Below are 16,420 nucleotides of genomic sequence, written 5' to 3'. Positions count from 1 at the left end.
TATTGATGTTACTGTCTCTTACTCCTTTTTTCATGCCAACACCCTTTTTCTACATACATGCTACACAAAGTTATAATGGAAAACCACAATCCCTAATAACTGGCTGCATGAGAGGAACTTAATTTTGTCAAGTTGAATATGTCTCCCATCTAGCAGATGGAAATACTGAAGCAGAGGCTGATATGACTAGTGTACCATCATCACCAAGCAGTTCCAAGAACTAGGAATAGACTTCCCCACCCCTGAATATAACCTTTTGTATTAACTGCTGCCTTAGACAGCCAACACACTCCTCCTGGTAAAATGTCTTTTGAAGACTGCTGACTACTTCTCTCCCTCCTCCTTCACTCCCAGTTCCTGAAATTTCCTGATGTAACAGATGCTTCTCAAGACACCCAACCAGCACTCAGTTGACCACCATCTGGAAGGCAATCAGAAGCTCCCTCTAGCAAACGAATATGAATCAGAACATGAATCCCACTCCTGTTCTGCAGCAGGATAGGAATGCACAGCTGTTACTACATCTCATTTCAGAAAGGCATCAGAAACTTGACATTCATGACCACCCCAAGCACATTCTGAAACTCTGCCCTGCTCAGGTCCTCACTGGCAAGCGGCCAGGCCTTGGTGGTTGGGACCACTGTGCATGAAATGTATCAGATGGCATACTGCCTTTTGTCATTTCTGGGAACTGGATTAAGCATGAGGACTGCTGCGACACTTCATCTTGCTCCCACTGCCCTCCTACCTCAAATGGAGGTGGAGCATTAGTCTGTACTCTTACAGAGGTGTAACCAACAGATAAAACATGGCCCAGCCTGCACTGTAGCTCTCTGATGCAAGCCACACTGAGTTATGGAATATGTGATGACATTCCACAGGAGGCATGTAAATGTAGTGCAGCATATTCACTATAAAGGAACACCCCTAAACTATAATTCCTTGCTGCCTCATCTTTCAAATCAAGGAGGTGTTTAGTACTTATGCACTAGCAAAAGTCTTGGGAGAAGCTGCAATAACCCAGGTTATTCAAAACAAGACTACTAAAAACTCCAGGAAGACAAGAGTAGCAGAGTGAATAGCAAATAAGTTTTTAATTAGAAGTTATACCTTCAAATGAAGGTTTGTGGTTTCACAGGTCAAGTCAAAAACCATGGCAAAAACCACTGGCTGCAGGAGATTTTTGGCTTCTCTTTTGCAACAGGGACTTCACAGATATCTACATCAGGTCACTCAGTGCTACCAATGCATTGTGATCCCACATCTAGGCAGGGAATGGTAATCAACACCCGTCTTTATTACACACTTCAGTTCTACACACCAGCAAAGCTTCTGTCCTTGCTGCATTTGTGAATTAAAGCTCAGGTAGTCTACAGGAAAATGTGCGAAAATAAACAAGAAAATGGGGTGTGAAGAAGAAAGAAAGGTTTGGGTGGGTTTTTTTATTAGCTGCTTGACCACCACATTTGCATTGCCTTTTTGGTTTTCATTTTCAATAATGTTTTGGCAGTTCCCTGGTGCACTTCTGTAGTGAACAAGCAGCTGATGCAGCATCTTTGCTGAGGCCAAGCATTTGGAAGTTTTGAGCCGATAAAAACAGCAATGTCCATGTACACTGCATGTTGGAAAACAATCCACTCAAGTGACCATGGAAATGATCCCTTTGGCCAGAGGCAGGATTTACATAAGGAAGAGAAACACTACAGTTTCAATCAAAAGCTCAGCAGTTTCCCCAGCTGAATGCTGGACACTGTTCTAACTAAACACTTTTTCCATTTATGCAGCTGCCCCTTAAGTTCATCTCAACTGAGCCTGAGTTCAGTTCTGGTTTCAATTCAAAAGAAAATTCATTTATCATGTCTATCTTGAAGACCTTAGCATCAACAATTTCATTCTTTTTTGTTTTGCTTTTTTTTAAATTATTAAAGTCTCACAAGGGTGTAAAGGTATCTCCTGAAGCTCTGCATTTCGACACAGGATTGGAATCCTGGACTGCAGCTGACACATCAAAGCAACTGACTGCACCAAGCCACACCATGTCACACAGTCTGAAGCTGCAGTCTCTATTACTGCCTCAAAGATCTCCACTTAGAGCTGTATTCTGCAGCACAGATCCAGCCTCACATGTACCAACAGTTTCCTAGCCGCAGCCTTTGCCTGCAATGCCCTTCAACAATGCTTACAGAAAGAAATCCAGGAAGCTGAAAGCAAGGCTAGAGCTCTAATGAGCACTAGTGACTGCATGGGCAGAGCACACTGACCACAGAGCACTACTTAGGCTAGTACTGCCATCAATAGGCCAATGAAGACTTGGGGTCATTTGTCTACACCTCGGTTTTGCCAGTGTAGACATGCTGTCAGCCTCAATCCCACACTTAAATTGGCACAGATTGGAAATTTATACTGTATCATCACATCAGCAAAATTCAGCTTGCCACTGTATATCTTTCCACTTAAAGAACTGATTTAAACTGCAGCTCCAACAGGAAACTTAGATATACCTCTACAAATAAAAAGGCTTACAGTATAATAAATAAGCTGCAATACTGAGCTCCTGTATGGCTATTACTGCATATCCACAGTGCACTTACAGCATTATGGGTTTTTTTTTCCCAACTCTTACAGTTCCAATTTGTTTTCCATGATACTGAATAGCTCCTATTCTCGAGTTTGCTTTTTGCAAAGCAGCTCCTGAAATGTAATACACTTGGTTGACACAGTTACACTGAAGTAGCATACTGACATTCCAACAAATTACTTATTTGACAGTCTGCACAAGCCTCCTGTTTTTCATGTTTACCTGTGGAAATGTCAAGTTGTTCTACCACAAAGAAATTCCTTTTTTAACAACCTCATCTCTCCTGAGAAGTTTGAATTTGAATTTTCTCCCAGGCTGCCTTATACAGTTGAACCATTAGCATTCCCCATCTTCTTTCACCATCTACACAACCTTGAGTGTTACTTACCTGCTTTAAAGTTACTTTATCTAGCCCGCGAACTTTAAAAATGTGAACTTTGAACACTCAAGAAAGCAAATGTGAAGAATGGCAATACTGAAATCAAATTGTGAAGAACATCCAAGGAAACTTCTATTGGTGGCATGTAACATCTGCAATAAGATCTGGGCCATCCACAGAAAATCTTGCTATCACCCAGCCTCTCCTTTTCCCCAGTCCAGACATGGCAGTATTAAGAAGCTTAGTTAATGGCTTTCAATTTGATACTAAAAGAGCTGATGATGTTCAGTCAGCGCAGAGCCACTCTAAATAATACCACTGGCAAAATAAACCAGCACTGGGTACAACAGCTGGCTATCAGTAGGGGCTGGGGGCAAAAATCGAACACTTCCAGCAGAAGTGAGGATTTTTCATGTCTCTGTTAAAAGGGTTAAACATGTCCCCAGGCATTCTGCTTTTCCCATGTATCTGATGGAGTTCAGAAGTATCAGCTACAGCTTACTGGCCCACCCTCAAATCCATCTGGTTGTTCATGGGGCAATTTTATTTGTTTTATGTTAATAACAGTAACTGCCATTAAAACCGTATCAGCAGAAGTGAAGCAGCAATTCCTACACTACCTGCTGGCTGCTTAAATTAATTTTTCCTGAGGTCTCTTCTTCCCACAAACTGGTCCTGGTCCTTGTGTTGGTTCTCAAATCCAACGAAGCTTGTATTCCATGACTCAGAGGTGCTTTTATCTGCTGAGCACCTCCCTCACTTTTCTGTTACACCTAAAAGCCTGCAAGCTTTCACAGCCTTTCTATTTATACAAGCTACTACAGCCCTATTGACAAATAAACCCTTTTCTTGCATACCACATTATGATGCAATTAGAAAGGGTCCTGATAACACCAATAGGTAGGAAATAAAAGGACAAAAATTCATTTATGGGCTCGCTCCAGAGGATGTCAAGACACTGATCAAGCATCAGTAGTAAAGACGAGCATCTTCTTATCATTTGGGAAGCTCAGAAAACATAATGGCTGCAGGTTTAATATTTCTACTGCAGATGTCTGTGTTACTGCTGGCCCTGAGGAGCAGATTACTCATAGTCACTAAATACAGGGCTTTACAATAGGGAATAAGTCCATCTTAAATCTCTAATAAAGGAAAACAAGGAACAGAATTTTCCCTAATATGCTTTCCCCAGCTTTCTCATCCAGAAAGTCAAGACTTCCACAAAGCTGTTGCACTTTACCTTAATTTTTACCTTCTCTCTATAATTGTTCTCAAGCTCTTAGGGCTTGCCTAGCTGGGTACAAGAATTCTCTCAATGAGCTACCTATCTGATTTGAAGCACACTTCTGGATTCTCTCCTGATTTTGGGGTGGTAAACGATCTAAACCTGTACAAATCAGGGTGCCACAGTTCTTCATATGTGCACAGTTTAAGAAAAAGATTCTCAGCAGTCAGGAGAGAGGAAAGAAGAGGGACAAAGCAAGGGATGCTTCAGGTTCAGTTTACATCTGCTCAAGGTGAATAACGCAGAGATCACTGGAAAGCAGAGGGAAAAGTGTCTACACTGAATCAGCTATTCCTCTGCACACTTTTTAACTCTTGATAATCAGGCACAAATTTATTTTTTTTTAAATCCCACTTAGACAATCAGCCTCTTTCTCATCAAAAGTCAAAATGATCTGCTGCCAAGAACATGCCTTTTTGTTAAGACACAAGTTTAGTTTTCAATAAATTTATCTATGAATAGAGAGTAACTATTTGGGATTTGAGGATTTTCTATACTGCCAGTCTTCACGACTACACTGTGATTCACTGCACTGTAATTTCTCCTCAAGGCTCAGCTCAAGCAGTCCTGCAGTGGCACAGGTTCAGATATGTTTTCTCAAGTGTTTCAGAATCAAGACATTGTTTCAAAGCCCTCTCTGTGAGCTCAGACTTCAACAGAAAATAACCCCAGAGATCTCACCAGAGAAACAAAAAAGAGACACTAATTTTAAGTTGTTCCATCACGTCAGGGAGAGATACTTACGCCTTAAAAATAAGTAGCAAAGAGTATTAAAAAAAGATTTTCATCTTCCAAGAAAAGCATGTTTTATGTGAGAAATTCTATTCTCTAGATGATAAATTGAAGAGTAATATAAAGTGAATCTGAACTGTTGTCCAGACAAAACCTATTTCCTGACCAACCCTTCCACAACCTATATGTCAAATACATGCAGCCTCAAAGGATGGTCAGGGAACACACTGATGAGACTGTCCCAGGGCATTAGAATTACTGTGGCTGGAAGCTGTACTGGATTTCTTAATGAGCTGAAATCAGACTGTTAACAAATAATGGCTGAAGCCGTGGATGTTCTGTTATGCTCTGACAGCCAGTACACAGGCTCAGTAGGGACTACAAAAAATGTGGGAACTGGGTGGAAATTTCTTCTATCAGCTCCAGTATCTCTGCTCTGCACCTACCTCCAAATATGCTATGAAGCAGCAAACTACTGGAATTGTAGATACCACCAATTACTGCTACTTGTCTTGACCTAGTAAAAAGCCAGATGGAGGTCTAAGCAAGAAACAAACAAAAGATAAGAACAGCTGAGAGTGAGATTATTCCCAACAATGTGCAATTTAGGTGAAGCCTATGAGTTCCTGGCAAACTGCCCATGAGAATGCTGCTTAAGCCAAATTGAATACCTCTGACCTATGGATGTTTACAGAAAGGCAGCAGTCATAGAGCACTGGAGGCATAAATGAAATGGGACTAAAAAATTGAACAAGATAAGAAAAAGGCAGGACCAGATTTAAAATTTTACAAATACTGTGAGTTTTCCTGGATATGGCTGAGTTATCCATGATCCTGAAGACAGTCTGAATACTTAAGTATTTACTGATTATTGAGTCAATCATTCATTCAGCCTAATTTCTGGTTAAAATAAATATTAAAACCAGAAATTTTAAAATTGTGGAAATTAAGCTGTTTTGATTACTTTTTGATAACCTCAGACATACAGACTAATAAGAGATTACACAGATTCGATTAAATGCCCATCAATCCGGCATGTCCCACATCTTAATTTTTAAGTAGGTGGTCAATTTTACAGAAAAGGAGGGGGGAAAATCCACACAAAACAGTGTCTGTTGTACTAATAAAAAGCTATTTTTTCCTTCTATGGTTTTTTTTCCACTCTCATTTTTTCCTCTTCCTATCCAATGGCAACACTGCTGAGAGCCTCACAGAATCTATGATCTGTATACAAAGACAGAACGCAAAAAAGGTATGTACAGCTCGTGAGAGACTCTGTCTAGATCTCAGCAAAGTTTAGTTTCAATAGCTTCTATAATAGGGTGTTAAACCAATCTTTGGTGAGTTTGGTTTTTCAGGATTTTAGTAAGGCTTTGGATACCATCCTTCACAGCATACTCCCAGAGAAGTTGTCCCAGCCGTGATCTGAGCAGGTTCACACTGTGCTGGGTGTAGAACTGGCTGAAGGGCAGGGCTCAAAGGGGTGTAGTGAATGGAAGGCTACATTTGGCTGGTGACTAGTCACCAGTGGTGTTTTGTAGGGCTCGATTCTAGGGACAGTTCTGAGCAATGTGTTTATCTGTGATCTGGCTGCAGGAGCTGAACACACCATCAGCAAGTTTGCTGTTGATGCTAAACCAGGAGGTGCTGTTGATTCTCTGGAGGGACAAGAGGCCTTGAAGAGGAATCTGCATAGAGCATTGGGCAGTCATCCCCGGCATGACATTTAACGAGATCAAGTGCCAGATCTTGCACCTGGGATGGAGTAACTGCAGGCACAAGTGCAAACTGGGAGAGGAGTCTGGGGAGCGCCCTGCAGGGAGGGCCCTGGGGGTGCAGGTGGCAGCAGCTCAGTGAGAGTCAGCAGGGTGTGCCCGGGCAGCCCAGAGGGCAGAAACCATGTCCTGGGGGGCATCAAACAGGCAGCACAGCCGGGCAGAAGGGGGGATCACCCCGCTGTGCTCAGCCCTGGTGCGGCCTCACCCGGAGTGCTGGTGGCACTTCTGGGTACTGCAACGTAAGTGGGATGGGAAGAGGAGGAATGCATCCAGAGGGACACGAAAACTGGGAATGGTTCAAAGCTGCAAACGGGAAGGCTCAGACTTGATGGAAGCACATTTTTACTTAGAGGGTGGTCAGACACTGGAACCCCCAGACTTTCACGGTAAGTGATTGATACCCCATCCCTGTCTGAGAAGCATTTCGGAAATGCCCTTATTAACATGCTTTAACTTTTGGTCAGCCCTCAAGCTGTTAGACAGTTGGGCTAGGTCATAGTTTTAGGACCCTTCCAACTAAAATACTCTATTCTATTCTGTTTCTTTTTTAACTTCTGTCTCCTAAGTTTCTTCCAAGGCTCCTGAAGTCCTACATCCCTGTCCAGTTATAACTAATACAGCATAAAGCCACAAAATAAAATGCTCTAAAATCCCCATTTTAGATCCTTGCCATACCATTAGCTAGAACTCCTTGTAAGTTAGCTCCAAAGTAATTTTCAGATCAACCAGTTCTGTAAGAATGCTATTAGAACAATATATTGGGTACTTAAACAAAGCCAAAGTAAGAATTTGTCAGGAACATGTGTCAACTAGAGGCTATAGTGAACAGAACAATTTTTCATTTTCATCTCATTGTACTGCACTGCCTGTCATTGCTAGCCCCAGTCACATCTTGCCACAGTGATGCATAAACTTGTCACCTCAAAATTGGACTGCTGTGACCTACATGGAGTGATGCTGCGCAGGCCCTGCAGCTGCCACAGAATGCTGAGCCTCATTTATGAGGAGACACGGTGCCACTTCAGCAGACTGGGCTCGGGTTTCAATGGTCTGTACTTGTAAGTTTAAAAATTCAAGGTTCTTTTAATAATTCAAGGTTATTTTAATAATTATTGCCAAACTACATGAGAGCGAATCATCCAAGAAATGAGCCCTGCTGACAACTTGGCATTGGAAATAAACTGAACTACCAAAGAGGGGAGTCTCAAAGACAGGTTCCAGATTTGGTTTGTTCATATCCACTTGAGAGTTCAGCTCAGTTCAAATCCATTTTGCCATGCTTTCTTATTCATCCCAACCTTTCCCAAACTCTAGCAAAAGGAGGGGTGGGAGATAAGGGGTGACCAACTTATAAACAGTCCTTTTATCTGCATTTCACTTGCAGATAAAGTAACTATACCATAAAATATGCTCTTACAGGCTTTCAGTAAATGCATCACTGTTAATTACAAAATTAACCAACCAAAAAAAAAAACCCCAAAACCCAACAAATAAAAAATACCTATCAAGCAAAACATTTTTAACAAATCTCTTTACTGTGCAGATATTCTGGACATCTCACTTGACCACTGAAGTAATTGAGAGCACAGGATTTCACTTAGTAGTTTCTCTCTGACAATCATCATTTGTAGATCCTTTTTCTTGGAAATGTGTTTTGCAAAGTCTTGCCGATTTTGCTTTAGTTACTTCCAGTTAAGAATGTTCAAATCCATTTTGAACCAATGTGCTCACAAGAAATTCAGGAAATCACTAAAGGAATCACTGGGACATAAATCACACACTGCACATCCCTGTCACATATGCGTCTCTTGGTTTATATATAAGAACAGAGTGGCCTCTTTCAACACAAAATATAATTTACATATCCAGAAAAAACCAAAGAGGCGCCACTGCCGATCCAGTTCTGCTCCTCTAAAAACATACAATTTATATGTATTGCCAAAATGCAATAACCTAGCTCTTGATAAATCTTCAAATGTTTCTACACTCAAAGCTTCTAGTACCATCTTTTTAGCAACCACTGAAAACAACTTCCACTATTAAAAAAACTGAATTAAAAACTATCCCAGATATTTCTTGAAGTTTAAGGTACCTTCTACAACTAAGAAGACGTGCGAGTCAGACTTCCAGCAACTGAATAAATACATTTCAAGCAGGGGTAGCTTCAAACAGAAGGAAGAAGCTATAGGATTACTTTAGGAACACAGCTGCATAGTGCGGATGTGCTGATCCACAGCACCCTATGTCACTGAGAAGCAGGTAATATCTGAGTGACTTAGATACTGGCATTCCAACCAAAGATTTCCTTTATGATCATGATGAGCTCATCTGTGAGAAGTTCATGAACTGTATGACTCATGTCAGAAATAAATCTTCTTGCAAACACATTCCTTCTTAGGGATTTTTTGTAGCTGTTGTTTTTATTTTAATACCGTTTACAATCACTGTTTATGACCCAGAATAAAAACCACTATGACAGCACTGGTTGTGGGAAGCTGTAACTAATCACAAGTCAAAGCTGATCAAAAATAAAATACTTGTAGTTTTGCCTCATTCTTAAAGAATGACCTTAACGTGCAACAAATAAACTTTTTGTACCCTGTTCCCTCTGCCATGCAAAATCCTCCATAAAAATGAAACATAATATTATGCCACTTGGCAATGTATCAGAACTTATGGCCCATAAAGGGACAGCTAAAGGCCGTACCAGATGCTTCTTCATCAGAAAACTAAAGAGAAACTGGAGCAAGACAGAAGAGGCTTTTGTTATTGCTAATGCTTCCATGTTTGTTCTCAGGAGCTTTTCACCCTCAGGGGGGAAGAGACCATTACCTTAGTGCCTCACAGACTTAACTAATTTACAAGGAGAATTTAAGCTATTTAGACCACCAGCCAAACCAATGCAGTGATGCTTTTGCAGAGAGCAGTCCAATTAATTTCATACTGAAAGAAGCACAGGAAAATAAGCAGTACCTACTGGCTGCTGCAGCTCCTCCACTGGGAGAGTATTTCTCAACTGATCTTCCAGAGGCAGTGGGATTATGCAGGAAAGTTCTTCTATTTTCCTCCTGTGGTCATATGCAGCAACACCACATTGCCTAAAAGAGGAAAAATCACTCCACTGTCCTCATCCCATCTAGACAGATTGCAGTGGAGAACAGAAGATACCCAACATCTTCCTCACACTTCAAAAAGAGGAGTTTTTAGGTGGAAGAGAACAAGACTTATGTCCTACCACATTATTTTTTCACCACCTTGATTTGTTTCACTCTGCAGTGTGCTGACCAGCACAGCTCAGACAAGATCAAAATGAAAGCTGATGGTGCAGGAGAGGTAAATGGTAATGAATGGTAGCATAATTTTATGTCAAAAACATTAAAGCTTTATATTTTTGTAAAAGGATTGTTTCCTTTAAATTCTCACACACTAGAGGAAGCTGTAATGGACTAGCAAAATCTAAACTTCTGTAAGAAATTTCCTCCTGAGAGTGTAAAGTAACCGCTGCCAGGACATTGCATAACCAGGCATAAAATGAAGCAAGCTACTGAAAAAGGCCAGTCTTCCAATCACTCATATCTAAAACAGGAAAGCAGAAAGGGGAAAATACCAAAGCAAAGCTTAGTTATCTACTAGAACCTTTAAATATGAAACCTTAATATTAAAATACAGCATGCCTTCTACAAAGCAATTTCTTTTACAAGAATCACATCCAAAGAGGGATGGCAAATTAAGCAGTCATGCTCAAATAGAATCTGTTCTCAAATGTCATCAGAAGAGCAGTGCCTTTCCACCAGGTCTATTCCCTAACATGCAGCCACAGTTTCATCTATTAAATATAATGATAAAAGCAGCCAATGAAGGTTTATCGGTCCTTTTTGTCCTGTGAAGGCAATGCAGTTCAGACAGAGGTAGCAGACATTTACCCTTGACTGTAAATCATCAAAACTATTTACAGCTGGTTTAATTTCTGCACACCTCCAAACAATGAGATTGAACAGTGACAGGTTGGGGCATAACCACACACAACCCCACATCTAAGCCTCACAGGGAGAAAATTTGGCCCTCAGCAACTTCTCTGCAGATTTTGGTTTTTTTATAAGTGAAGCCTACTTATAATCTCTCAATTTGCAGGACTGGCAGCTAGAAACAAAATAAAAGTGCTAGTTTGGCTCCTCCTTGTGATACAGAACCCATAACAGAAAGAAAAATGTTTTACTACTACATTTGTTTTAAACCCTTCTATGGAAATCCAGCTTTTACTACAGCAGTTGTCTGGCACTGTCCAAAAGCCAAGCAGCCCTGCAATTTGCAGATCTCCGTATGAAAAAACTAAGCAAGCATCAATCATTTTCAAAATCTGCCCTATCAGTCAGTACAGGCTGGTGAGAATGTTTTTGTTAGGTCCAAAATTGCCAAAGAAGTGTCAGAGATAACAGATACACTCTGCAACATAAGAAAGAAATCATGGCAGAAACCAAGCAATGTCACAAAAGCTGCAGCGCTTTTAGGAAATCACAACAAAAAGAGACAAAGCCATTCTGTTCCCAGCTCAGGCCTTTTTCTTGAGCCTTGGAGAAGTGTAATCCATAGTTTGGCATCACAGTCATCATCACTAGCCAAATCATACAGTACACTGTCTGAAATCAATCTCTTTTTTTTTCTTTTTTTTTTTTTAATAAATATACCTTTTTTTAAATCTTATTGCTTGAGCCTACTGCTTTAGTATTTTAATTCTTCTCTCCACCTCTGAAGCTAAAGAAAAGCTTTTGACAAAAACAGACAAGATTTCCTTGTAACTACACAGTTCCAGAAGCTTAGATTGAAAGAGAAAACACTATGCCCTCATAGTCACTGCAAAGTTGCAAAGGTGCAAAATTTCCTTAAGAGAGGCACACGTAAATTTTCAGATCACATAATCTGTAAAGATGGAAAAAAATATCTGATCCCAAGTCAGAAAAATCAGTTTTAATCTCTAACACTCTGAAGTGTAAGGGATTAAACTCTTAAGAGAGAGAGTTCCTTTCTTAAAAGCTTAATGATACGATTTTATTACTGTTCCAGACAGCATTCAAAGTTTTAGTGCAGGTAAACATTTGATGATTCAGCTGATGAAAAATATTGTTCAACACTTGAAGTAAGTGTAATGGATTCAAAACAGGAAGAGAGGAAATTAAACTCAGAAAGATACAAAAGCAACCAACTCACAAGACAGAATATATTCTTAGTTTAGAGCCAGAACAGATTAATATTCCATCTCTGACAATACACCGCTAAAACAACTTAGACGTTTCACCATCTATTTCACCATACTTTTTTTAATAAAAATAAGTTATGTTTCCAATTTCAGGTCTAAGTCAAGAACTTCTTTGGCAATTTTCACATGAGCTGTGAAAATAGTAATTTTTAATTGGTTTGACCTTGTCTTTCCAAAGTCTTCATATTGGATTGCTTCCTGATTGCTGAGAGGATAGAATAACATCTGGAGGGACAGAAGTTGCCATTTTGAAGCTCTGCTACAAAAAAATTATGGCTTTAAAGCAAAGCAGGAAATAAGAAAAGATCAACTTAAGTGTTTTGGAAACTAATTTAAAATTACATACCAACAAAAACTATGAAATAAATTGTAAGTGCTATAAGACAAACTTCTACTTTCTTGAGAAAATGTAAGAGAAGAGATCTTTAACACTTTCCCATCTCTGGCATCTCTCTGTTTGGAACAAGGTGGTTAAAAATACCCATCACACGGGAAGCACAAGCAGTGTGCCTTCACAGCTACTAGAACATGAAACTATTCTCAAACTGCTGATCAGTTTAATTGCATGATACAGCTACAGAGGCACAAAGCAAGCTAAAAAGTTAAAAGCTGGATTTTAAAATTTAAAAAGAAATTGAAATAATTAAAGCAAATTAATTGCTAAAATAAATACCACATAATAGGTAACTAACAAAACTCCTTGCTTCGGCTAAGGAAGAATGAAAGCTGTTCTCCTAAGGATGGTTTTCTGAGAGAACTCAAGTGTTACAGCTGCCCTCTAGTGTCAAAATTAATGCACAGGTAAGCCAAGACCGAGGCTGAAAAGATGCTTGACCTAAGAAATTAATCATTATGGTTTATTTTTAACCACTGTAAAACTAAAAATTAAAAAAAATACATTTTTAAATACCACTGGGTCAATTTTGCCTTTAAAATTATGGTATTCAAACCTTTCCTGTAATGTGCAATTCTTCCCCACAGAAGCTAGCTACATGAAATTATGGGAAATCTTTTACTCAGCTTCAGCCTTGTATTTCAGCCTAAGGGAAAGTTCTGCTTGATGCTAAAAAACTAAATTATTAGAATTTTAGAAGAGAAAATAATCTATCATCTATTTCCATAACCCAAGTTGTAACATAAGCAAATACTAAAATTAAAGAAATACTGGCTTTTATAATTCACTCTACTTAAAAGAAATTGATTATATATAAACATGGCTGAAAAATTCTCCTTTTCAACATGCAGACAAAGGACAGCTCAGAGGGAAACCTTCTCTGTAGGGTTCTTTAGCAGAAAATTCAATGAAATCTTGAGCACCACTAACAAAAAAAAGCTCATACGACAAAAAGTGAAAAGCCTAAAAATATTAGGTACTGATAGAAGGAGAAATGTTACAACAGATAAGTTTTAAGTTGTGTGTACTACTGACACATGGTCTGCTTGTCAGCAACCAGACAGAGCTGTTTTCCAGAGGATCAGCATGAACTGGAGGAGCATGGACCAGGTATTCCTGGAACACATTCCTGTGCATATGCACATGCTGCGGATGAATGGGACCAGTCAACACAAGTTAGCCAGTGACAAATAATGCCTGACCAACTGGATTTATGGACAATGGCAGAGCAGTGGATGTGATTTACCTCAGCAAGCCTTTTAACAGTCTGGATTGATGGGCAACTAGACAGGTTTAAATCTGTTTGGAAGACTGGGATCGAAGAACTGTGGTTGAAGTGTCGTAACCTATGCTGGGGGCCTGCAATAACGAGAGTATTGCATGGATCTGTCTGGAGGCTTGTCCTGTTTAAAACCTTTATCAGTGACCTGGAGAAGGTGACACAGTCCCTCTCATCAGGCTTGCACATGACAGTAAACTAGGGGATGGAGACAATAAGCTCCAGGGCAGAGCTATCATTTTGAGGAACCCAGACAGGCCAGAGAAAGGCTTTGTGGGTACCAGTGGGAACAGAGCTAAATGGGACTCAGAACTGCAATGAGGGCAAAAAGCTTACTGTACTGTATCCACAAGACAATACACAGTAGATAACAGAAGTGATTGTTTTCCTTTACTCAACACTGTACTAAATGCAGTTCTGAGCCTCCAGTAAAAGAAAGTGTTGATCAAGGCTGTGGAACTACTGGAGTGAGGCCAGAGGAGGCACATGAAGATGATCAGAGGGCTGAAGCAACTCTCTGATGAAGACATGCTGAAAGCTGGGGCTGCTCTGCCTGGAGAAGGCTCCAGGGAGACCTTACAGCATGTTCCAATACCTGAAGGGGGCCTGAAAGCTGGAGAGCAACATTTTACAAGGGCGTACACCGAAAGGACAAAGAGGGAATGTTTTAAACTGACGAAGAACCAACTTACATTAGATATTAGAAGTTCTTTACAATGAGGGTGATAAAACACTGGCACAGGTTGCCCAGAGAAGTAATAGATGCCCCATCCCTGGAAACATTCAAGCCAGGTTGAATGGGGTTCTGAGCAACCTGGTCTTGTTGAAGATGTTCCTGCTTACTGCAGGGGGCTAGATTACATGGCCTTTAAAAGGTCTCTTCCAACCCAAAGTATCCCACGAGAAACCTGAGCATGTCTTGCCAAAGGTCACCGAGTTTCTCAGGGAATTAGACCTCTGGGCCTGTGAGGAAAGGCTAACAGAAACAAACTTGCTTCACTTATGAAGGCTTTGGAGGAGCACAATAGCAGACTTCCAGTTCCCAAGAGAGGGTTACCAAGAACATGAGCCAGGATTTTTATGAAACTGTGTGGTATGAGAACAAGAGACAACTGAAGTTGCCATAGAACACTAAAAAAAGCACTGCTTTGAAGTACTGGAACAGGTATCTGAGAGACTGAGGAATCTACATCCATGCAGATTTTCAAGAACTATCTGGACAACATCCAAGCAACCTAGTCTGAAGTCAGCACTGATCTTGCTTTGAGTAGGAACTGGGCTAGATGGCTGCTGGAGGCCCTCTCCAATCTGAATGAGTCTGCAAGTGGCATCACCTTATAAACCTAAGCACATGGGAGTCTGAGGCAACATAGATTCAATGCCCTTTCTGACACTAACATCACAAACTCCAACATTTATTTATTTATTTATTGTTGGGTGCTCACTTCTCTGAAGCTACTGAATTTATAAATGCAGTTTCAAAAAATGGTATTTAAAATGACTTTTAACATTTGACATATACCTATTCTAGGGCTTCCTGCACCATACAATGCACAAGGAGTGCTGGCATATGTTTGCAGAATTGAGGAATGTTTGAGCTGCTCCACCCACAGCTTATCTGCTTAGTTAGCAGCATTTATTTCAAGAAAATTTAAAAGTGTCCTCACTCCCTCCATATGCCTCTCTCATTACAAACATACTGATATGGGTACCGAGATGCACAAGGTCATACAGACACAGGCTTTTAATCAGGCTGGAAGCAAGCCCTTGGAAAGTTTCCATGACACACATGGTGACCCCTGGCCGGTGTATCACATCTCTAGTGCCATTGTCCTTACCATGTCTGCTCCATAAGAACCACCACTGGCATGAAGGCTGCCAGTTGTAGCGTCAAGTATCTGATCACGGGGTAGTCAATGATGGGGCCTTATTACTTATTGCCATTAATCTGGACTAAAGATTCATGTCAATCATGAGTAAACTTGCTGACACAAACTCTGAGAGCAGCAATAATCCAGCAGGGCCAAACCAAATCACTGCCTGGAATGAAGAGTCTGATGTAATACTTGGCTTCAAGTTGCTCCCATGACTCTCAGTTACACATACAGATACCGTCACCCACATTACACAGCTACTTTTGTTCAGCAGTTTTGTGAAATCTGTCAAAAAATTCAATGCTGTTCACACCAGCATCAGCAGAAGGCATTACATCACAGTAAGCACACTGGATCTTTGGAGCCCAGTTAGATCTCTAGGAAGACAAAGACAAATATAGTTCTAAAACACAGAATGATGTTTATAAATATTTGATGGGAATGTCAAGGTCTCTAAAGCTGACCAGAGCTCATCAAGTACAGAAGTTTCAAAATCAGTTTGGTCAGCCACATACTTTTATGGCAGTGCTGCTGCTCTACTCACATTCTCAGCATGGTAATACAATTTTGCTGCATGGGCATGCTCAGATACCACAACTAGAACATATGCCATCCTTTGGGAATCTCTGAGTTAATACAGCATCTAGTCTGGCATCCATCCACTTTCACAAAAAAACTCATCTAACCCAATTTCCCATCATCTTTGTTAACTGTCCCACAGCTGTGGGCAGAAAAATTCCCCAGGAGCCTGCAGCCTGTTTATTTTCTCTCTCTTACCCGACACTACCATAAAAAACACTATAGTTTCACAACAGAAGGTACTGAAACAGGAGGAAAATGTCTCCATTTTTGCTGACTAATAAGCAT

The 16,420-nt window shown here is 40.4% G+C and overlaps 1 protein-coding gene across 4 annotated transcripts in view; it reads right to left on the bottom strand.

Annotated features, from left to right (window-relative positions):
- TSPAN9 (tetraspanin 9) overlaps window positions 1–16,420 on the bottom strand; it is a 168,671-nt gene that overhangs the window by 132,957 nt on the left and 19,294 nt on the right. The window contains exon 3 of one of the 4 annotated variants that reach the window (XM_014259763.2): window positions 9,726–9,850. The exons of 2 other annotated variants lie outside the window; for them this stretch is intronic. The gene's annotated coding sequence lies outside the window, so the exon portion shown is untranslated. Of the gene's footprint in view, window positions 1–9,725; window positions 9,851–16,420 lie in introns of those variants that run through there. One more of the 4 variants, XM_088051707.1, reaches the window with a different exon arrangement.

Source organism: Pseudopodoces humilis, chromosome 2, assembly GCF_049639895.1.
Source record: "Pseudopodoces humilis isolate 2021_Gansu_Grassland_sample_001 chromosome 2, ASM4963989v1, whole genome shotgun sequence".
In the NCBI taxonomy this organism is placed as follows: Eukaryota; Metazoa; Chordata; class Aves; order Passeriformes; family Paridae; genus Pseudopodoces; species Pseudopodoces humilis.
This window is presented reverse-complemented; position numbering and strand designations above follow the sequence as displayed.